The sequence below is a fragment of the Lepisosteus platostomus genome, chromosome 1 (genome assembly GCF_059453375.1).
Source record: "Lepisosteus platostomus isolate fLepPlt1 chromosome 1, fLepPlt1.hap1, whole genome shotgun sequence".
NCBI classification, from domain to species: domain Eukaryota; kingdom Metazoa; phylum Chordata; class Actinopteri; order Semionotiformes; family Lepisosteidae; genus Lepisosteus; species Lepisosteus platostomus.
In genome coordinates this window covers 65,749,877-65,774,642 of record NC_142611.1, presented here as the reverse complement: position 1 = coordinate 65,774,642, position 24,766 = coordinate 65,749,877, and the positions used below count along the sequence as shown (strand labels likewise).

The 24,766-nt window shown below is 45.7% G+C and overlaps 1 long non-coding RNA gene across 1 annotated transcript in view; it reads left to right on the top strand.

The window, feature by feature from the left end:
• LOC148678486 (uncharacterized) overlaps nucleotides 1-8,091 on the top strand; it is a 30,669-nt gene extending 22,578 nt beyond the window's left edge. Inside the window, exon 4 of the long non-coding RNA XR_015939186.1 lies at nucleotides 7,450-8,091. This is a non-coding gene — a long non-coding RNA (uncharacterized LOC148678486). The remainder of the gene's footprint in view (nucleotides 1-7,449) is intronic.
• Nucleotides 8,092-24,766: the final 16,675 nt, after the last annotated feature.

The window sequence follows — 24,766 nt, the reverse complement described above, 5'->3', positions numbered from 1 at the left end:
CTGCCAGTATCAATAGAGCTTGTGTTCGTTTTCGCACGCGCTCTCCCAAAAAGATAAACGACGAAACATTTACAAAAGTAATGGCAGGAATCTAAGCCTGCAAGTGCAGACGGAAAGGGGGAGGAGGAGGCAGGCATCGCATTGAATTGCCCGCTGTTGCACTGCAAGGACTTGGCTTGGCCCTTTAGGAAGAAGTCACAGAAAAGACAGAAACCGAAACCTTCAGGGCCCGAAACGCAGATTAAGTAGGTGATTGCATTCCGATAGCCCCGGCTCCGGTCCGGTCGAGGAGAAAGGAGGGAAGGCTTCGTTTTGTGCAGTGACAAAGGAAGACAGGTGGAAGTTGGTCACCGAATTCATTTTGAATTTGGGCAAGAAAATAATTAGTCCAGGACAGGTGTGTGTCAAGAATAAAGTCACTTAAACCAGAAATCCCATGTATGAGGGTAGGTTTAGATTACATGAGAGACGTCACAACTTTTCTCTCTGAAACGAGAGGACTCTAGTGTCACACTCACGAGCTTCAACTCCTCTATAGGCATATATCCAGTTCAGTATGTACTAAAAATAACCCCGCAAATATAAAATCCCCTTGAACCCCACCCCCAGGAAAGGACAATTTAGAACAGATGATTGCACGTAGCCTCCCTTTAGGAAGACATCAGAATATCATCCAAACCCAAACACTGAGTAACATGCTAACTCCACACAGACAAGAGCCTCAAGCTGGGCTCTAGATCAGTGAGGCAAGAGAGGCACTACCATATCACTAGTACAATCACTGCCATTCCCATTTATATATGTGGAGTAATCTCCTCCAGATAATAAGGGGCAACAGCAGTGTGCTGCCTTGGATTTGAACCCACGACCCTCTGATCAGGTGGGTCTATATCCCAAACAACAGCTCCACACTATTGCCAGTGCTGGATTTCCCATTATTTTCCAATTTCCCACAATTTCTAGGGCCTACGAAGGAGGGAAACACTAGTGACTAACGGAAAACGAGCTGCGACAACAGGCTTGCGACCGACTCTAGGTGCTCCAAATCAATAATCCTGCGCTGTCTGGCGGCTGTTCTAGACACTAGAAGTATCGCAGTGATGGTCACTCGACTCGCTCCATCAATCACGTGGTTCAGCATTAGAATAGTTTGAGGTGCATCATGTCAATCGACGTCATTCCACCGGCGTTTATCCCTCTTCTTGCACATTTCGGAGTGAAAGTGCCTAGGGCCTACGGACACCAAAATCCTGCCCTGACTATTGCCTTTGTTTTGTGTGCACCAGCTGCAAATCATGTTCAAGTTCACGTTTGTCATTCCAGCCATATACAGTACAAGTATACAGTGGAACGAAATATCGTTCCTCCTGATCCACAGTGCAAATACAGACAGGGCACTGACAGACATCGTAGACAAGATACACATAGTGTAAAGTGCACATAGTGCAAATTACACGGCAAATACATAATACAATATACTCAACACACTGGGGATTTAAACCCTGTTTCTGGAATTGGAGTGGGTGCAAGTAGATTCCAGGGTGTTGAGGAGCCCGACAGCCTGCAGGAAGACACTGTTACAGTCAGGTGGAGCTAGCCCGCACACTGCGATATCTTTTCCCCGCAAGTCAAGAACTCACGCCTGATACCGTCTGCACTGCCACCACGCATGGAGGGGCCCCTGGTGCGAGTCCTGCTTTTGCATGTGCCGGACATGTCATCCGTACATTTGAGGAAGGCCTGGACTTTGGAATCTGTTGAAAACCTCTGCACTGCACAGAGGCTGCCCTCGTTTTTTGCTCTTTTTTTTTTTTACCGTAGGGAATCAATAATAAAAGCTAGTCGAAAAAGAGAAAGAGAGCACCGAGCACCTTTTCGGAGCTGAAGGAGAGATGGAAGTTGTCAGGCAGGAGACTGGCTGACGGCAGCGACAGGGCTGTGCAGGCACAGCACAGTGCAGCAAGGCTCATTAAGTTCCACCGGTGCGTGTTCAGCTCCAGCTAACGCAGGATCAGGCCTTTTTGAGCTAGAGACAGTAAATCCCCTGGATGTCCCCCATGGCTATGTACAAATTGGAGCCGGAGATCCAAACCACAGGAGCCTGCACAGCCTCCCATCTTGAGATGCCAGGGCCGAGCAGCTTATGAATGTCTTACACAGCTCCGGCGCACTTCAGACACTCCCTGCCATCCCACGGCACGTGCAGGACAGCGCCTGGATTCCCAAACCAGGCCTTCTGCATTGCATTCCTCAGTTATGTAACGGATCTGCTCGTTGGCGTTGTTCCAAGCCGTTTTCCGTTTCCTTTGACGTGAATGATGAGTGTATATAACTTGAAATTTCCGACAGATCCAGGGATGAAAGCAGTGAAGGCTCAAATAAAGAAAGAATTAAGGTCGATTTAGTCACAAACAGGCTCAGATGGGAAGATGCAGAAATGACTCGAGTTATAAGCCTGGATTGGAGTCTCAATCTTTTTTCAGCTGCACACCATTCCAGTATTTCCCCCATCCTTCTGTCTTGGAGTCCTGTAGGTTTTACGGGTTTGCTTTGCAATTTGCAACTGATTAGGTTGAATAAAAAAAAGGGTTTTGGCTTCTTTTCCAAATGACAAATTCAGTTAACTAATTCTAGAGATGGGATGAAAAATGAGAACTGGAGCTACCATCCCTGTTAGGCCAAGATACACATCTCTGTTCATGAAGGTTGGGATCCAGGGCACAATGGCTACATGCACTTCAGGCTTTTTTTTCTCCAAATACCTAAGATCTTACAGACGTAATGGAACTTGTCATTACGTCAGATAGACCAAAAAGTAATTTCCTGTTGATGTAACAGACGTTTTGATTATACACTCCTGCTTCCCTATGTGTAAATGCTCCCTGGCTGCAGGTGGCGCTGTGTGCATCATTGAAGCACCCCAGCTTCACCGTTACAGTATTTTTTCACCAGTTCTTCACAAGTCAGGAGGCTGTGACAGGGCTGATGTCCGTCAGCACTGTCATTTCCTCAGCAGGAAGAGCAGTGGGGCAGTGTGGTGGCTCTGTGGCTAAGGCTCTGCGCCTGTGGCTGGAAGGTTGCCCGTTTGTATCCGGCGGCCGGCAGAGGAGTCCTACTCCGTTGATCCCCTGAGGGAGGCCCTTAACCCCAACTGCTCCAGGGGCGCCATATAAATGACTGACCGTGCGCTCTGACCCCAAGCTTCTCTCGCTGTCTGTGTGTCTCATGGAGAGCAAGCTGGGGTATGCAAAAAGACAAATTCCTCATACAAGAAATTGCATATGGCCAACAAAGTGATCTGATCTTATCTAAAGCCAAAGTATTAAGTATGCTATAGCCTTTACCCTTAATTTGACATTATAATGTTTTTTGTCCTTAATTTGACTGAACTATTGAAGCCCCTTTTAAAATAGATGTCTATCCCCAGACTTTGAGGTCCCGAGCCCGTTCCTGCAGGATTCGGCGGTAAAATTCGTCAGTGAGGAGAAATGTGGCATTGATTGATCCAATTACGGCACTCAGCTCAAAAACAAAAACAAGGAGACGGTGCGGTTTGCTGAGATCATGGCTGGACCCTCCTGATTTAAACATGCCAGGTTCTAAACCCTTATGGACAGCAGCCATAGAGGACCGGTGCACAGAAGCACAGTTTGTGAATCAAGCCTCTTTCTGTCTACTACATTCATGAACAGATCAATCAGAGCAGCCAATAATTAAATGGCCAGAGACCAAAAGCTTGTGCGTGGAGGACACCAGGAGCTGCGATTTTCCTCCCGGCTGCTGCTCGGCGAATCCAGATTATTGTGAAGCCGGCCCCATGTACCTGTCAACACGCCGCCTTCATCGGTAACAGTAGCTTGTGTGTTGAGAAAGCTAGAGGAAAGAAAATCTGCCGTGAGGGGTGCATCTTATTATTTTTAATGGGAATGCCAGTCTTGCAGCAGGGTTTTTTTTTCCTGCTTTCTTGGGACGTGCGTCATCTGGGTGCTTTACTGACGGCAGCAATTAAAATTGGGCAAAAGTGGCAGAAGTTGTAAAGGGGATAGAAACAGAATACGAATTGCCCCCATAAAAATCCCGCTGTCAGAGCTGCACTGTATTTATCACTTGTTCTTTGTCATTCACGACTGATGCTGCCCTCCCAGAGGGGTGGCCTTCTTTGTTCTGTAGTTCCAGGCTGCATTCTGGGGGTCTCTGGAGGATTGACGTTCACAATTGGCATTTCCCATTATGCACCGACTTAGCCACCCACCCAGGTCTTTGCTTAATTGAGCTGAGGCCGAGCACATTTCTCACTTTGACTGTAATATTGATCCTGATGGCTGCAGAGCTGTGGTGTGCAGCCTTGGTACTGGAGAGCTTGCTGGGCATTGTGAGGCCTAAACTACCAGCTATGAGAAACCCAGGAAAGAAGTCCTGAAATATCTGTCAGAACTCTATAACTGGAGGCCCCTAGGGATCAGTGTAACTTCCCGCACGCTCTAAATTGAATCTCAATCACTTCATCGATCCTTTAATCATTTAATTAATTATAACTGTGTTTTTAGCTCTTAGCTCTTTAGGGATGGCAAGTTAAATTTTAAATCTAAGAAGTGATGTGATATTTTCTTCTGAAGCAGTTGAAAACAATGACAAATTTCTAATTAAACAAATGCACAATTCAATCAAGGATTCAGATATGCAGGTATAACAAAGAGCTCATTTGGAGCAAAAACCAGCAGACAGTGATACCCCAAGGGCTAGGGTTGTGAAAGTCTGCACTAGAGGCAATGTTGTCTAATTTAAATTAGTCTCATTATTCTACAACATTGCACTTGTGTTCAGCCACAGAAACCAGGCAGAGGTTGGCTGAGCTGATCTCATTATTGGAAGGCCAGTCGTAGTCCTGGAGAGCCACATTCTGCAAGCCATCTTTAACTCATCACTTCTTAAGGCTTGAAGCACATGAGTGTTTGATCAATTTGTTCAAGTTAATTTGTGACCCTTGGGAGCTGGAGGATGTTCATGCTTTCATTTCCAATGCCCTCTAAAGTACTTATTTTAATGGATCAGCTGCTTAATAGTGCAAAATAAAATTGTTTCATGGTTTTAGAAATTGGTTATTTTTGGGTGATGTGTAAAACCCACTGGGATATGGCTCTTTGGGTTGATGTCTATGGAAACAGGGGAAAAAAAAGTATTTTGTTATTTAATGACAGCAAAAAGCAGTTCTGCCTTTAGCCAGCCTGCAGCAAGAGGGACGATTTGAAATTACAGATTCCTAGAAATCTAATTTGTTTCATGCAGTACCCACTTGCTTCGCTAGTTGGATTGTTATAGCTGGATTGTTGAGTCAGAACGCATCAGTGTATCGGCTACGCAGCTGCACTGCACGAAGAGAAATCCAACTTGGGCCCTTTAAGATCTCCAACCTCTTTTTATTGCAGAGAAAGAGTATTAATTCTGACTCGTATTCAGATGGGGAGGAAAACTCCAAATAAAAGGAAATGAGAAGGGAGACGCTAAAGTGCTGAGCCAGGAGGGACGAGAGATCCTCCAGTATCCATCTCCTTCTGTTTCAATTAGCGCAGTCGGATCTCTGTCCCCCCCTTCCTGGCTCAGAGGGCTGCACCAGACTCTCGTTAATATCTGTCATTCCCCATCCTCTCCACCAGCCCAGGGATCCTCAGCCTACCTGCAAAGAGCTGTAGCCAGTGCACACTGATCCATCTGCTCAGCACAAAAGGGTACAGACGGGGCCGGGCCCAGTTTCCCAGAGCCATCTCCTTCCAGAAATACTGTTTTCTCTTTTTGCCCCTCATCACCCACACTGCGCAAGAGCGTGCCTACAGGAATGCTTCCCCAAAAAGAACATGACAGCTGCAATTGGTTAGGAGCAGAAAACAATGTTGAATAATCAATTACATTATTAGTTCAATGAAGCAATTGAGAGTGGAGCTAGAATGAAGACCAAGAAGCACCATCTTGCAATAGCAATGCTGGATGGGACTAGTTCACCACCACCAAAAAATAAAAAGTCTTTAGTGCTGTAGTACTGAATCCGCCCTTCTCCTCACAGAAAAAAGCATGGCCCTTTCTTTGAGCGGACTGCACCTCGACGCCTCTATCTCGGTATACTTCCCAGCGGCGCTGGAGTAATTAAGTTCGTGCTATAGGGAGGTCAGGGAAAGCCGGAACCTAATCTGATAGATACAGACCGCAGGGCAGGGCTGTACTCCTGGAGGCCAGTCCATCACTGGGTACACACACAAACACCGAATCGAATCCAGGACAGCGACATGCTACTGTGTTTATATTAATTAATAGTACATTTAGCCCTCTCCACCTCAGCTGTAACATCTGAGTCATTTATTTTAAAAACGAATAGAAGCGGAAATGATAAAAAAATGCTATTAGGCTGAAGGAAAGCAAACTCAATAAATCAATAGCATCAGAAATAATCATGTTTGGTGTCAGCTTCTGATATTTCCCTCCCCCCAGCTGCCTGTTTTGAGGTGTTTATGTTAGAGGAATCCAGTCTCGGTGAGACACAGATGTGAAGCTTGACGTACCCTTTTTCCTCTTCTTGAATGTAAAAAAAAAAACTATGAAAAAAATCCACCCACCCATCACTGCCGTCAGACACTGCTACATTAGATTAGGGATGCAGAGGACCTAATCAAACCTGATTACGGCTTTAAAAATAGGCAGAAAAATAAAATAACCCACTAAAACAAAGTATCCTTAATTTAACAGAGTCCAGTAATAAAACTGTACTTTGCAGCCCTAGTAACTAATACCGTACCACATTGCATCATGTGCAGACAAGATGGGACAGACACAGGAAAATATGTTCAGGTGAGAAGTAGGTATCTGTCAACCACCCTGATGTTGTCACATATTAAAATCTTCCAGAACTTCAGCTCTGACATCATTATGGATTTCTGCAAGTGTCCTGCAGAAGGCTGAAGGAGCTGAGTGTCAAACTCTTGCAGGATATCCTCCAGGGTTTGTTTTTTGTTTTGTGTGTGGCGTGAGTCTGGGAAGCGGCGAGGCTCCTGATTTGAGAAGGACAAGCGGGGTTACAAGACCTCGATGAGAGCTACGGTTTGAACTGGTCTCAAATGAGAAACGTCTGACCCAGCCACCACCTCCGGACGTCTCTCTCCTGTGAGGTGCGCGATTAGCCCGAGGCCACTGCCATGCTCCTTGCTGGCAAAACACGAGCAGACAGACAATTTCTTTCATTTAGTCAAACACGGCCGGCTCAATAAATTCTGGTTTGTACTTTAGACATCTGAGCCCTTTCGCAGGTCCAGGGAAAAATGAAGACTAATGGCTCACAGGTACCTGCTGAGCTAGTCTAGAACTCCATGCCTGAATAGCTTTTCAATAGAAACTACAACAACTGCTGACCAGACACGGCAATCTTTAATTCAATTATTTTATAGTTTGGTTTTTTTTTTCTAGGCATTATTTTCCCCGCCATCGATAGCAGCAGCAACTTAGAAGATACATTGGGCTACTAATTGCCATGGAGCACAGCTAAAGACATACAGGTATGCAGCACCTGTGGGACTGAGCTGATCCAGAGCTGGCTCACGAAAGGGAAGGAGCCAACTGTTGGGAGAGGCGTGGCAGAATTTGGGCCAGGTCTGCAAATCGCACAATGCCAGGCACAACCACATGGAAAGGGAACACCCAGCATGCATGTCAAACCAGAGATCGGGGACCAAAGACCAGCTGGGTGTCTGTGCCTTCTGAAAACAGAATCTGTGCCTCTCTCTGAATCAGTTACTGGAGGATCTAGTGCCTTCCACTTTTTATTCTGGTCAATTAACCTATTAGCTTCATTACTTTCTTTATTAGACATGTAGACTATAGGGTCCTCCTTTCTTGATCCTCATCTCATTCATTTAGAAAATGGTCCATTTGCCTATAAATATCTCCATGCCTGGTTAGAAGTACTACAATTAAGTGGTTAATTACAGAATTAGAGTAACGATGTTAACTGAGTGCTCTGATGGAACAAACACTGGAAGACACAGGTTCTCCGGGAACTGAGTTTGAGGCCTAATCATCACCAGCTGGGCCAAGAGAAGAGATAAAGAGATAAAGTACTCCAGTTAAATCTTAATTGGATCAGTTTAATATGTCTCTCAGAGACAGAACTGTATGTAACTTAAAGAGATAAAGAAAACCTGCTGCATCCAGGGCCCCATGGCCTGGGGTTGAGAAACTTTGTTCTAGACACGGTTCTAGCCAAAGGTATCGAAAATGTGCATCTTAATACGTTCACACAATGCTTCAGTAAACATTTCTGTGCAAGAAGTTGTGGTTCAAATCAAATTCAAAGACCCTGTGGACGTCTAGTCATAAAGTATTAATTACCATTATTCAATTCACAGAGTACCATACTAAGTCTTCATAGCCCATGCCAGTCTTTCAAGATTTAAATGATTTATACTGTTTAATGATTTATGAGCATACAAACATCCTTTTCTCCATAACTAAGTTCCTTATCAGTAGCATCACTACTGTGCAACAACCGACTGGCTTAGGTTCCTGCGGTGTGGTGGCTCTGTGGCTAAGGATCTGCGCCTGTGGCTGGAAGGTTGCTGGTTCGTATTCTGCGGCCAGCAGAGGAATCCTAGTCCGTTGGGCTCCTGAGCAAGGCCCTTCACCCCAACTGCACTCTGACCCCAAGCTTCTCTCCCTGTCTGTGTGTCTCATGGAGAGCAAGCTGGGGTATGTGAAAAGACACATTCCTATTACAAGAAATTGTATATGGCCAATAAAGCGATCTTCTCTTTTACCCTGCCACTGACAGATGGATGATGTGAAAGACCTCTTTAGGATCTATTCTCAGTTACAGCTACTTTAGGAGGAGTGTCTCTAATGCACCACAGTACAGTATAGATAATAATGACCTTTAAATATCTGGGCCAGCATTTCCCAATCAATGCTCTAGTATGGTGACCAGGGACATCTGTTACAGATGTCATCCTTCCACAAGAGACGTCAAGCCTAGGTCCTGACTAATTGATCATTAAAGATCTCTGGGAGCTGTTTGTAAGAGTAAAGTTGTTAAGCCAATGTCCCGGCTGCTGGTACATAATGGCTGCTGTGTGTCTCCAAACAGGGTCATTGGTGCAGAATGTTGGTTGGGTGTCACCCAGAGGGGGCTGCTGGTGCAGAATGGCCGCTGTGTGTCTCCCAGATGTGGCTACACTTCAGTGGTGGGCGATAAGCATGGTGGAGCTAGATATTTAGTGCATATAGCTTTTTAAAAATCTGTGAAAAGGAAACAAGTACAGAAATCACTTAAAAAAGTGTTAAGGGAAACTCAAGAATGCTGGATTTTATTGCCTTCACCCTTTTTAATTTCCTTTCTTTCGTGTAATGCTATAATGAAACATCTCCCAGGTTGACATGGGGCTCATTCCTGTTGATTTTGTATTTGTATTATTATTTTTTTTAAAGCCGCCCAGCGAAATAAATGAAGAACCGCAGGAAACAGCTTCTGTGGCTCTTCTGCTCCCTTTTTTTAATCCCCACTCTTTGTTAAATGTAATAATTGCCGAGAAATGTGCAGTGCATCAGTGTCTTCCCTATTGTTCTCCACCCCCGTCTGGCTAATGTGAGGCTGGGTGCAGGCAATGACAGTCAAGTGAGCTTTTTATTGTCATTTTAATGAAAACGCCTGGAGGTGTCCCACCAAATCTGATTGAAAATTAAAAAATATATTGGCTCTTACCCTGTACTATTGATCGTGAGGAAGAGAATCATTTCATATTCACGCTTGGCAAAGCACTTGGTCAGGAAAAAACGCTGTGTGTTTCTTGAAGCAGAGTTTTGTGTCTGCCGGGGCTCAGGCAGATCTCTGTGTCCAATGATGTTACAGCAGTGCCGGTCTCATCGGTGTGAAACAGGTGTGTGTGTGCCCAGGCACGTTTTCATTTGTGAAAGGTGTTGGAATAACCTGTTTGGAAATCCATGTGTTTGCCTGTGTTAAGTTCATTTTCTGTGGTCAATTTCCTGAAAGCACAGCCATTCACTTAAATTAGCTCTTGACCACGGCTTCCGAATAAAGTTGAAAAAGTAAAGCACTCATGCAAAATAATAACATTTTAATGCAGCTATTGTGTATATATAACAGGATATTCTTCAGTCTTTATATGCAATAAATAGGTATCCATGCAACTTAAGTTTAATTGATGCTTATTTTCTGGTGAATATTATCACTGAGTAATAAGCAGTGGTGTGTGGCAGTGTGTTTCTCCTGACCTGGGTGATGGGAGGACTGTGTACTGTACCTCTCAAGTGGATGATATGGGGTGAAGTGGGGTACCGTGTACCCCTCAGCTGAGTGATGTGGGTAATATGTACTGTGTCCCTCAGTTGGTGATGTGGGGAACCCTGTACCCCTCAGCTGGGTGATGTGGGTAATTTGTACTGTATCCCTCAGTTGGTGATAAGGGGTGAAATTCTTCCAATTTGAATAATTTTTCCAAAATGTGAACTAAACTGCACCGCAGTATACTAATCCATGAATCCCCCGATTCCCTGCAGAGGTCGAACGCTCGCATCCTATAACCTGTGTCTGAAACTGTGTCTGACATTCTTAGTGACCCATACCACTGGGGCTTCAACCTTGGTCATTCAAAACAAGATTTAGTTGGCTTTCAATCATGTTTAATTTTTTAAAAAAGAACTAATTTAAAGATTGGTGGGTGACAAAACACAGGCCAGGGCAATGATCCATAATTCTCTTTGATTGAGTCACAGATGGAAAAATCAATTTCCTCCCACTTCATAAACTTGTAAATAATATATCCTTCTTTCGCAGGGCGTGTAGTCTGTTCACTGTTCCACAATCAACCCTCAGTGCCCTATAGATTTCAGAGTAGGGAGGTGTGTTCTGCTCAGACCCTACATTATTCTTATTATTAATATTATGAGAGGGGGAGGGACAGTGCTGTCCAATATTGCACGAGTTTTTATAACCTTCACTACATTATATATTCCATCAATAACAATACAAATATTTATTTTCTATGCTTTACAGCAAAGCAAAAATCTAATAAAAATTGATCTTCAATTTGATTTTCAAACAACATTCTGAAATTACCATCTGATCCACAAAAACTGTGATAATTGAACGTGATTTTAATAAATCGTGTTTCCGTGCATTGGTTGTGTTGTAGGACAACTGTGCAACAGTGGAAAAAGCCTAAAACAACAGCAATAACTAGAATCACCAGGTGTGTATATTTACTGTTTTTATCCCAAAGAGGCTGACATGCAGGACTTTTTGCAGGCAGTGTGCAAGTCACTCTTTGGTATGTGCCATAGCACTTGCAGGCACTACAAAGGCTCACCTCCAGGCCGTTCAGTGACTACGACCGTGACATCAGAGTGGCGGGGCAAAATTATCCGAATGCACCTGGCATCAGTTGGCGTGGGCTTGGTGGGGAGAGACTTTGTTACAGTGCCTCTGGTGGTAGATATGGAGAACGCCGGATGCAGGTGAGCCAGAGGAGGCTGTATCCTCTGGCACTGGAGCTCTAAAAACATAAAAAAAGGTTACAAACGAGAGGAGGTCAGTCAGCCCCTGTTTTACTGCTCAATGTGAAGAAATACACTGGGTTACATCGGTCAGTGTCTTTGAGAAGTTTGAGTAGGAACTGAATCTTTTATGTCTTGAACAGAGAAGGTTACGAGGGGACCTGATGTCAGAATTCTCTAAAGGATTGACAAGGTTAACCCAGCGTAGTTTCCCAGAATGAACAGCAAAACACGAACCAGAGGACACAAGTGAAAGCTGCAATTAAAACAAGAACAGGGGGCACTTCTTTACCCAAAGGGTGCTGGGAATGAAGAACATGCTATGCAGGCATGTGGTCAGTGCCGCATTTCCCATTAGGCTCTGTAGGCACAGTGCCTAGGGCCTACGAAGGAGGGAAACACTAGTGGCTAACGGAAAACGAGCTGCAACAACAGGCTTGCGACCGACTCTAGGTGCTCCAAATCAATAATCCTGCGCTGTCTGGCGGCTGTTCTAGACACTAGAGGTATTGCAGTGATGGTCACTCGACTCGCTCCATCAATCACGTGGTTCAGCATTAGAATAGTTTGAGGTGCATCATGTCAATCGATGTCATTCGATTGGTGTTTACCCCTCTACTTGCACGTTTCGGAGTGAAAGTGCCTAGGGCCTACGAACACCAAAATCCATCCCTGCCTGTGGTTGAAGCTGATACTGTGATTTCTTCAATAAACATCTGGATATGATCCTTTGATAAATTAAAGGACTACCCAAATGGACTGGATGGGCCTAATTTTTTTTTTCTTTCTTTTGTAATATACCTTACATTCTTACTTATACTGTATGTGTAATATAAGGGGCCCTCATAATCTTCTCTGTTCAAGACTGACCACTGATGACATTCTTGTCATTGCAGTACAAAAAAGAGACCCTACCATTTCGTACCAGAATGCTGACAACAATTTGTTGCAGTCACTAAGGTATGAAGACGACAGAAAGAGATCTTTGATTTTGGAGGCAGAACCATGTGGCAATGTCCACCAGCCCACCTTTCAAGTGATGCTTTCTGAAATCTCAAGAAGACGAACTGAGCAGAGGGAGAGGTTTCAGGAAAGCAGTCAGCCCAATCACTGTGATCCATTGACAAGGCTGCGAGGCTACTGGGTGTGTGTGCAAGGCATGTGGATTAGTATCATCTCTGCCCTCGGGTGTGTTCTCTCCATGGCAAAACAATAATGTTTTGTTTAGCCAAGCCTCCATTAACAATAGATCACCCCCGACTGGAACAGGCGCAGCTGGCTGAGATATGTGCATTGCTTTAGCTCTCTTTGCTCCGTTTCCCCTGTCTTGTGGTAAATGCAGGGCTGTGACAAATGGTCTGTGTCCGGCCACTATCCATTGCAACCTGCTGACTTCATTTACCCTGGTGCTTTTATAAAAGTCTCACAAGTTAACTCCAGGGCTCTACATACAGGAATTTCTATTACTAATCTAGAATCCTATACTGCTTTAACACTCTGGAGCTCTGTATGGGTGGAGCGGTGGCTCTGTGGCTCAGGCTCTGCCCCTGTGGCTGGAAGGTTGCCAGTTCAAATCCTGAGGCTGGCAGAGGAATCCTACTCTGTTGGGCCCCTGAGTGAGGCCCTTTACTCCAACTGCTCCAAGGGTGCCGTATAAATGGCTGACCCTGCGCTCTGACCCCAAGCTTCTCCCCCTGTCTGTGTGTCTCCTGGAGAGCAAGCTGAAATTGTATATGGCCAATAAAGTGATCTTATGGTTAATGGAAACATGAATGTACTGTATAATATCTGTGTGTGCATGAAAAAAGCATCTAAAGAGAAACTGAAGATGACAGCGAAGAACTCTATTGATCAGAATTGAGATGTCCTTAAATGCTGTTGCCCTTTTAAAATGTACCAAACCTGTGTTGTATTATACTATTACTGCATATACTGTACAAATATCAGGTACAATACCAACTATTTATGGAGAAAACCTGATAATTCAAACCTATTTGTCACAGCTCCGTATTCAGACACAAGCCCTCTCCCATTCCCGCCCGCGCCAGCACAGAAACGAATCACCCGATCACGCCTCTCGAGCATCACCACACCCGCAGGCTCCCGAGATACTCAAGGGCTCGTTCCTACCACAGTGGTGCTCGCTATTGGGTTTCCCAGCGGAGCTCCTACTTCACGTCCTCGCGGCGCCCTGATTGCTTTCCGGATTCTACGATTTGGCTGAGTACACCCGGCTTTCTCGAACACCGCGCGCGAGACGTGAACAGCTACCGCATAGGGTCCAAATATCCAACATTGTTTTGGCAACGGTGCTGTTACAATATTTAAAGCTAATGATACAGCACAAATACAATTTGTTAGGAAAGCATACGTGTACGAGCCCTGCTATTCACCTGGATTGTTTTTTCAGATTTATTTTTAAGGACCCCCCCCCCCCATCTTGAAAATACAAAATATTACTTGGGGGGGGGGGGTCGTTCACTTTTGTCTCCCTGGTGTGCCATGGGGCTGTGGGAATCCTAGCCTAGAGATGAAGTCCCCAAGCCACAAGGCTCGGCGTCCCACTCCTAAGGCTGTGGAGATCGGGGTGAGGCTTCTGCACAGCCCCAAAATCAAGGCCTTAGTGGTGGCCTCAGTGCACGCAGGGGCCACGGTGCTGTGCCCAGGGCATTTCCGAAGCCGATCAAGCAGTTTTATCACGAAATCCGAGGCGTCAGGATCTACACCCCAGCAGTTGTCGAACGAGAAAGGCAAGTGAAAGAAAAAGCCTGTGGAATCAGCAGGCGAGCCCCTCACTCATCCACGTGAGCTACATCAACTAGGCTGGGTCAAGTCACGCAGGGCCACACTGCCAACAAGCACCCTAAGAAAAGCCTCTCACTGCCCGATGCCTGCTAACCTGGTGATCATGGGCTGCAGCACAGACAACCTCTTGACTCTGGCAGGAGTTTTCAATGGGAACATTAGCAAAACTGAACTGGACTACAGTCAGCAGTGTCCGTATTGTTGCTCTGGAGTCAGTCGAGAGAAAAGCAACCAGTTACATTCCCAGACACCAAGGAAAGACAAGCTAAAGGAACTGAATCTCTTCATTTTTGATCAGAGAAATCTGAACACAACAGGACCTAAATCCGATGCTGAAAATCTTTAAAGGCTTTGACAAAGTCAACCCAGTGGAGTTCTCCAGATCCAGCAGTGAAAGACCAACCAAGAGGACACAAGTGAAAACTACTTGAAGGTGAATTTAAAACTGAGAACACAAGGCAGGTCATAACACGAGATATGGTAGCTCTTCTGAACGGCCTCCTCTTCCGTTCTTGTTAAAAGCTGAACTGTCATTCTGCTTCTGGCCACCAGGATGTGCTGTTTCAAAGTCTCACACGGCTAATGAAGATCTCTGGCTGATGGTGACTAGGCTTCAGCTAGATAAAAATAGAAAAAACTTGTGATTGTTTTTTTTAACTCACCATTAAATTACGCATATGAGCTTGAAAAATAAGATAGGTACCACTGTCGACTAAACAGAAAATTGTCATAATATTTCTGTGCTTCAAAGGACTGGGAGATGTAAGTTGATTAAAATGCAAACAATCTCTCTAGGGGCTCTTCAGCATCCTAATCTCCCTTTTAAATCTGTGTACAGTATGTCTATTCATAGAAATGGACGAGAGCCTAGGCACAGCAAATAAATCACTTATGAATTATGAAAATTGTGATTCATGAAAGACACCCAAACAACAAGTGAGATATTAAACCAAGGTCCTAAACTGCTCCGTCATTAAAGATCCACTGGAACTGATTGTAAGAGTAGAGATTTTAACCCCAGAGTCGTGGCTTAATTGCTCTCTGGGTTTGTACATTCTGACCTCCTTCTTAATTCAAGATCCAACTTCTCACTTCTCGCATCTGCTGTGTGTTACCCAGGTGGGGGCAGCTCTTGTGTGGAAGATAAAGCGATCATCCTCCTCTATGTGTGAAGTGCTTCTGGGATTTTTTGGGATGAAAAGCACTATGTCTATGCAAGGAATTATCATCATTATGTCATTAAAATGAAATGTGTCACAACAGTGACTGTAAAGAGTACATACTTTTGCTAGAAGGATTATATATGCAACCATATTTACTACCGTAAGATCACTTTGAACAAAATAAGAAAATATTGTGTGACAGACAGAATAGATGCATAGGCAGTGTGGCAGACAGGAATGCTGTCAGAGCAGTTGATAGGCTGATAGATCCATCCATTCATTTTCTAACTGGCTCATCCAATTCAGGGTTGCAGGAGACCCAGATCCTATTCCAGCAAGCAACAGGCGGAAGGTAGGTTATATCTGGATGGGACATCAGTCCATCAGAGGGCACACACAGACAGACACTCACACCAGATCCAATTTTCCCAGAAGCCAATTAACCCACCAGTATGATTTGGACTGTAGGAGGAAAGCGGAGCACCAGGAAGGAAGTACATACAACGGATGTTCAACAGATCCACCGTGCCACCCAAGACCCAAGACTCCACAAATTTTCACAGTAGGGTCTGAAAAGAAAATTGGCCCTGGTGCCAGTGTGTCACAGAAGTCAGAAGGGATGAACAGTGGAATGGCAGGAGAGCTAAAGACCCTATGCGTAGCGGCGAGACGGGGGTTAGCCCGGGCTCAGCTACTCAGGGAATGCCGTACAGAAACCTATGCCCTCAGGTAGCGGACGTGGGGCGACCTGGTGCCAGGCGGGTCTCAGGACATCCGAACGTCAATGCTGAGCGAAGGCAGACTGAAAGACCCGGAAATATATAGTCCCAGAGAGAGAGAGAAACACCGGAAGGACAGCAAAGAACCGGAAATGAGAGACAGGAGAGAGAAGGAGCGCCCTCTGGCTGCAGAGGGCTTGACAGAGTGTGTGCGTGTCTGTATCTGTCTGCCCTGCCATGGACTGGCGTCCTGTCCAGGGTGTACCCTGCCTTGAGCTCGTTGCTCACCAGGATAGGCTCCAGCAACCCTGCGACCCTGAAGCGGAGGAAGCAGATTAAAAATGGATGGATGTAAGAAAAGGGGAAGAGGTGCTCTTGCTGCCTTGTGTCCCACAGTGGTTTAAAGTGAAGGCATTGCCACAAAGAAAAAGTTATTAGAGCTAGAGCTTTCAGGGGAATCTGACTGCTGACATTTATCACAGCGTGGCCCCATGGTGAGCAGAAATACACCTTTCCCAGGATGTGACTGCACATGTAATAATAATAATAATAATAATAATAATTGCTAACACTTATATAGAGCTTTTTCTGGACACTCCACTCAAAGTGCTTTACAGGTAATGGGGACTCCCCTCCACCACCACCAGTGTGCAGCCCCACCTGGATGATGCGACGGCAGCCATAGTGTGCCAGAACACTCACCACACATCAGCTCTCAGTGGGGAGGAGAGCAGAGTAATGAAACCAATTCATAGAGGGGGATTATTAGGAGGCCATGATTGGTAAGGGCCATTGGGAAATTTGGCCAGGACACCGGGGTTACGTGTATGTGTGTATGAGCTGGGCCTCTGACAGCCGCTTGTCTGAGTGACTGTGAAGTCTGATCCCAGCCAATAGGAAGGGGAAAGAGGTGTCAGCGCTGCAAAAGAGGTGTCGGTGCTGCGAAGACGCAGGCTTCCTGTCCTTCAGCCCGATGTCAGTCAAGTCCCAGAAATAATAATATAATAATAATAAACTTTATTTTATATAGTGCCTTTAAAGGTGGCTTCTCACAGCGCTTTACAGAATGACAACAACAATAAATAAAAAGAATACACAAGATAAAACACAATTACAATACACAGAGAAGACCGTGGATGGTGGTATTAAGTATAGTAGGAGCAGAGGGGTAAAGAATGGAACCAGTTAAGTAAAGGCTTTTCTAAAGATGAGGGTTTTGAGTTTGGATTTGAAGGAGCTTAGAGAAGGTGACTCTCTGATATCCTTGGGGAGAGAGTTCCAGAGCTTGGGGGCATAACAGGAGAAGGCCCTGTCACCCATAGAATGTAGATGGGCTTGGGGGACAGATATGAGACCAGAATTAGAAGAGCGAAGGTTGCGAGGTGGGGAGTAGGGCGATGATAGCTCAGACAGGTACTGAGGTGCCAAGCCATGCAGAGACTTATAGGTGAGCATGAGGATTTTAAAGTCCACACGGAATTTGACAGGAAGCCAGTGCAAGGACTCCAGGATAAGGGTAGTGTGATCACTTGCACTAGACCTGGTCAGGATTCTGGCTGCTGAATTCTGGACATACTGCAGTTTGTTCAGAGTAGATTTTGACACCCCAGCGAGGTAAGCAAATCAATGAGTGGGCTGCAGGTATGAAGACTAGCTGCCAGACTTTGTTGTTAACTCCCGAAATCCCAGCGTGAGGCAAGGAGCTGTGGGTGGGTTGAGGGGAGAGGTGTTGGTGGGGGAGGGTGCTGAGAGAACAAACACAGTGGTTCCCCCCCCTTTTTTATAGTGGTGAGGTTCTTCTGACAGGCGGAGAGACGCTGTGTGCGTGTGTGTTAGTGTGCGCCTGGCAAGTACAGAAGAGAAGGAAGGAAAAAGAAAAATCTAGCGAAGGGAAGGGAAATGAAAACGGTGCACAGCTGCTGCTTGCGCTGCCTCTTCTCTGGCGTTTTGTTTTTAAAAAGAGCAGCGCTGTCATTTTTCATCTAAATGAGAAGCCTTCGAAGATTCAAGCAGTCCCCTCCCTCCCCCTACTTCCATTGCCACCCAAACGCCTGTGAAAACCCAGCTTCCTCGGCGCTATCAGAAAGAGCGGGAGTCAATTAGAAGCAGGAATGGGAAAGAAGTGCCAGGTACCAGCTACAAACACAGCACTGACAACAGAAAGCACACAGGAACCAGCAGCGTGGGGACTGTCACTGTCTTTCCAAGCAAAAAAACAACCCTGCCACATGAGAGAGGGGAGACGGCATGCAGAAGACACAATCCCAAGCATGAAAAAGGAGCTCACTCAAACACAGCAGCGTCTGGTAAACAGGTTATCAGAAAATGGGATGGTCTCACCAGGGGTGGGGGGGGGGGGGCATTTTAGAAAGGAAGGACTTTCCTCCACACAAACACTTGTTAAGTATGTGCATATTCGGAGAGCATTTCTACATACCACATACAGAGAAAGGGGATGAGTCACCATGCAGAACAGCAAGGTAGAAAGTCAAACAATTATGTCCAAGGAATGGATGCAATGAAACCATGCTGTCACTTCCATCCTATCCCAGCAAGCAATGAGCCCAAAGCAGGGTACACCCTGGACAGGGCGCCAGTCAGTCACAAGACAAATGCACAGACAAACACTCACACCAGGGCCAGTTTTTCCAGAAGCCAATTAACCAAACAGCCTGTATTTGGACTGTGGGAGGAAACCCACATTGAACATACAAACCCCCCACTACGATATGAGGCAGCAATGCTAAGCAGTGCATGACCATGCCACCCCCAGCCTGTTCATCTGGGGTACAAATCTGAAGTTCTTAAAAGATACACTGTATACGTTTCAATGGATCTATGAATTTCTAATCAACATTTTTTTTACTACCCACCCGATTTAGAATCACCAGTTGTGTGTCTACATCTCAGCTAACAGTGATGGCTCCTGCTGCCACATGGGCAGAAAGAAGAAGTGCAGACAAGCTCCTCCGACCTGCCCAGCTCTCAACCCAGTCATCAGCGATAGACAGGAGCTTCTGCTCTGATTGGAAGAGCAGCAGCCCCTCATTGACATCACCACAAGCCTGCAGGCGGCCAGGAAACCACAGAGGACGCTGTTACACTGGGAGATAATACAGCCCTGACTGACTGATCTCAACCCTACCCCTGACAGCACTGCTCCTGGAGTAATCCCCCCGGTCCCAGTCAACCAGCCACCCGACGCGGGTCCGAAATCGCCACATCTGCTTTGCAGGCCCAGCCTCCATTCAGTCTCCTTTTTAATGGATGCAGATCTGGGGATAACTGCAGCCTTGAAATATCCAGTTGTTAAAGAGCAGCAGCTTAAAAAACAAAGAAGGTCTGATCCAGCATTGTAATTGAGCACACGGAGAGCTCAGCTGGAATTGAAAACCAAGGAGCGCTTGAGGGACCCCCGGCACTGGCGGTAAAGCCAAGCTTCCCAGAATTCCACAGGGCGGCAGGTGATGCCGTAATCATTCATCATCGGTGTGGCGCAGGGAGGGGTCAGGGTTGGGAACAGAACGCCGCCGGAGGTCCTGAGATGTTTAGATATATCGGCTCCATCCCGCACGCAGCACTGCCCACGGGACATGCACCCTGCCCTAGAGCTAACACTACCTCTTCTAAAATTTATAGAGGCCGCGATTGCACGGGTTGGCTAATGTATTTTGTTGCAACGCAGGTAAACATAACCTTTTTGCGAGGGTGACCATGTAGATAACGAGAGCAATGCAAAAGGTCCTAGCTTTAAAGCGAACTCTCATTAAAAGCACTCTTTCTGATCAGCAAATTGTGGATGGAAAACATTTAAATTTCATGCTTGTGATCTGATTACTCTTGGTGCGAATTCAGTTCTGCAGGGAATAAGAGCGTGGTGGTGGGGGGCAGGAGAGACAAACAGAAAGCAAAAGATGCGTGTTCCTGCAAATGTTTCTATTTTTTAAAACGCAGCTCATTTTTCATTTTCAAGCCTCCTTTCCCAGCTTATTTGTATGACAGCAGCCTTTATGGATCTCATGGAAAATAATAAATAAAAATGTTAACGTCCGCGCACTCTTCATATCCAGGAACCACTTATGTTCTTATTAGTAAGCTAAGCTGAAAAGTAAAAGGGAGGAAAAAATGCTTTCATTTTGAAGTCTTGCAAGACTGTGCGGATGCAGGCAGCCATCATCTGCTGCTTGCTTACCAGCAATGCAGATCAGCGACGGGGGCCGAGCCTGGGTTTTGTGCTGTGCTGCACAACGTGCTTTTAATTACATTAGGCAACGAGGTGGCTGGAGCCAAAGTGCCTGTACTCAAGTGCAGGATCAATCGCTGATCGATAGGACTCAGGTGCAAAAGGGCAGCTGGATCTTTCCTGGAGTTCTCAAACGAGAAGCAGGAAGCTGTGCTCTAGCTGCAGCAGTGAGATGAAAGAGGGGGATTGGAGCTTAATGAAATCTCCAGGTCTTTCAGCACCCTTATTCAAACCTCTGTAGGATGCCCCCCACTGAATGTTTATTTTGTAGGTGAGTGCATAAAAATAACGTCCATCCACAAATTCACAATTTTAGGTTTACTTTGCAGTACATGGAGAGCTGAATGTTATCCCTTATTTTACATATCAGAACTACAAAATGTAATTTAATAATACAATTGTATTCCATCCATTCTCTAACTTACTGATCCAATTCAGGGTCATCACAGCCTATCCAGGCAAACAACAGGCACAAGGCAGGGTACACCCTGGACAGGACACCAGTTCATCACAGGGCACACAGACACACTCAGACCAGGGCCAATTTTCCCAGAAGCCAGTTAAACTCCCAGTACAGTATGTCTATGGATTGTGGGAAGAAAGCTAAATGAACACAGGGAGAACATACAAACGTCACACAGACAGCTCCCCATATCTGGAATTGAACCCAGGGTCTCAGCACTGCTAACCACCTTATATGCATCGAGTTTAATGCAATGGCCCAGCGTATGGTTTCTTCAATGAACACCTGTGTATTTCTACCAACACTTTTTGCCGACACAGTCCGCTAACTCCCTCCTTCTGTGCTGCAGTAACAGTTTAAGGGACCACAAGACGGAGCTGTGCCTCCCTTGCAAGAGAAGTGAGAGTTCTTGTCCGGGTGCCGATCCCTGTGACTGCCAGGCCCAACACCCTCCGCCCACCTCCTCCCCAGAATCCTTTGGGACTCAGCGGCTCACATGTCCCATCAGCCCTTCTGGGGGGCGTTCTCTCAAGTAGTGTACAGAGGAGAAAGACAGCCCTGTCAGTTTTTAATCTTGTCTCTCTAAAACAAACACGGAACACCCAGGGGAATAGGGCACAGAGAGGCTGAATAAAGAACGCAAGCACAGCTTCTGTTTCCTTTTCCTAAGAGACCAATCCTTGTTCTAAGGAACTAGCATCTTAAATTGGATCATCTCTATTTACAAACTATTATTTTTTGCAGAGCACAAATCATGCAATCGGCTACATTCATAATCAGCTCCATGCAATGTCTTAAATTGTTAGTTTTTGCCAAGATTTGGGTTAATTTGTTTGTTTTGACTCAGAGAAGAGAGTTCTGGTTTTGAAAGCGGTTCAATACAATAGCCTTGGTAAAGCATTCTAATTTGTGATGCGTAAAAAAAAAACAGCAGAATTAAATTCATCCAAATAGATCCCAGATCTGTTTCTGTAGCCTGTTATGCAATGGTCTGCAAAACCCGAATCCGTGAATGTGTTTACTTTCACGCTGTGCCTAGCACTGCATATTTCTGCTTGGAGGTGAAAATTGTGAATTTGCACACACCTGAGCTGAAAGGTTGTTGACGAGAATATTTTATTAAGGCCTTCATGCCGATTCCTTGTTTTCATCGGAGTTTACAGTAAAAGTGGGCTACTTCACAGTTAAACTATTCCAGTCACATTTGTTTTGGCAAACAGTGTCATCAGAGCAAATTACGTCCCACTTTTACACTCCTCTTGAAGTCAACAAGGCGTGCAAAAAGACTTGCGCAGAGTCTTAGGCAACTTTCTAGCACCATTTTTGCAAACTGTGAAAATGTGTCTCCGCTGCAAAGTCTTGTGTTAGCACTTCAATTATAAAAATCTGTAATTAGCAGCAGCTGCAGTGTACTTGTGTACCGCGGACTTGCAAAACAACAGAAAACAGATTGTTGCAAAGGAACGTAGTGATCTGAAGTTATCCGAATTAATGCACGTTTTGACTCGAGCTGCCGTTTGCGTAGGTGAAGTGCCTGATACTGACAGTGCTGAAAAGCAGCTGCTCTTTAAACATAAATGGAGCTGCGCTAGATCACAGCAGCAGTACAGTTCTTTGATCCCCCAAGCAATCAGATCGGTGTGATTACACAATGCATGGCACGCTGTTGATGTTGTGAGTTAGTTGCAGTTGCGCTGGAGGTACTATCTGGCAGGTAAACAGCCAAATCCAGCAGGAATAGATCTCTAGTTGGCGGAGTCACTGCTCAGCCTGACACCCTTGGCACAGGTTGAAACCGGGTAGTTTTGGGGATCCCACAGCCCCGTTTCAACCCCAGAAGGAGAACTGCATCAGGTGCGTTTGGCACCCCGCAGCAGACAGAATCTACGGGCATGCAGTTAAAGTGAAGTCATGGAGCCAATGTGAAATAATGGCGTAAAGCAAATCAGTCTTGTAATCCTTAATCTTCTGATGTCTCCATAAATGACTAACAGCATGCCATTGATCTTTGTAAGCGATTTTCTTCTGTTGTAACTCTTGCAAACTTCGACATATTCATTAATTTAACATCCCATTATTTTTGTGCACTTTACCATTCTAAGGATCCACTTTCTATTCATCATAAGCTAGGTCTTGATATTTTTATGCCCATGTCTTGCACCTTGTTGGCTGTGTCCTGCCCAGAGGCTACAGATGTGAATTAGCTTTCAAGCTAAAGAGCCATGCGCTGTCCCTGCTCAATAAAATAAAAAAAGAAATTGCAGTTACAAGCATTAATGTAATGCATAGATATGTGCGTGTAAAGAGAACGTCTTGAACTAAATCAACATTGCGTGGATCCTAACAGGGTCACCTTCATGTAAGGTTGTGAAAGCCCCCTTTTCCCAGCGGAAGTAAGAGCTCTGGATCGTTCTGGGCAGGGAAACTGAGGGTGTCCCAGGTATGCCATTCCGCCCATCCAGCTCGTTTGTTCTTTTCTGGCTAATTCATCCAAGGATCTCATCCAGTCATTTCTCGGAGGAAACAGTTTTAACTTAAACCATTTATCCATCCGTCCACTTTCTAACCGCATCGTCCAATTCAGGGTCACAGAGGTCTCAGTCTATCCCGGCAAGCAACAGGCGCAAGGCAGGGTACACCCCGGACAGGACACCAGTCCATCACAGGGCACGCAGACACCGACACACACTCACACCAGGGCCAGCTCTCCCAGGAGCCAATTAACCTACCAGCCCGTCTTTGGACTGTGGGGGGAAATTAGAGCAACATATAAACTCCACACAGACAGCACTCCAGATCCAGAAATGAACCCGGGGTCCCAGTGCTACGGGGCAGTGATGCTAACCACTGTGCCACCATGCCACCTGCAATGAGTCAAGTGGTTTAAATCTTTCTCAGAAACCTTCTTGGCAGCTCCGGGACTTTAGAAGAAGATGCGAAGCCACCGTGATGACAAGCCGAAGTGTGTTTCGGCTGGAGGACAACCTGTCCTGACGGATAAGACCAGCTTCTCCAATTATCTTAAAACGACTGACCTCATCTGTCATCAACGCCCCCGCCCAGCTCGCCCCTGGCCCCGCCCCCCGGCCCCGCCCCCAGCCGCTCGCAGTGCGCAGGCTCCTGGGGGACCCCCGCTTGTTTACTTTGGCTCGCTCCAGCTTGGAGCCCCCGGGTGAAGAAGTTATGGGAACTGCTCAGGCGCTGTAAGGGCCGGGGAAAAGAAAACGTCAGTCGCCGGGTTTTTTTTTTGTAAATGAAGATGGAATTTCATGAACTGCTCTGGCCTGTGCTGTAAACTTTGTCTTATCCCTCTTTTCCCATAACAAAGGCTTAATATTCCGCATGACGACAGTGTATTATAATATTTAACCACAGACACATACCACGGAGTTGTACCGAATAAATAGGCAGAGTAATAAAATTTTTTAATAGTAATACAAATTCACACTATTGTAGCAGGAAGGCACCCAAACATTTCAGAACCCATGACCTACTTTTTGTGAAAGGGGTGAGCTGTAATTGAAGAAATGCAAAAAAATCAACAAGGGATTTCAAGGACGCTGGCTAATTGAGCATAATTGCCGCACGCGGGCTTGAATTTCAGGAGCCGCTTTTATTTTCGTTCGCATGGAGTGGTCTAGCATTCTTCAGAGAAGGCAGAGCTTTGTGACAACTGTTTACCCCCATTGTGTGGAACACAGAGGGCTTCTGTTGCAGAAGAGGCCGAGACGGGAGTTTGCGTTTCTAGGTCTAGAAAACATGAGAATCACTAGGTACGGGTATAGCCTTTATATGATCTATAGGTGCACATACTGTAGAAAAGACC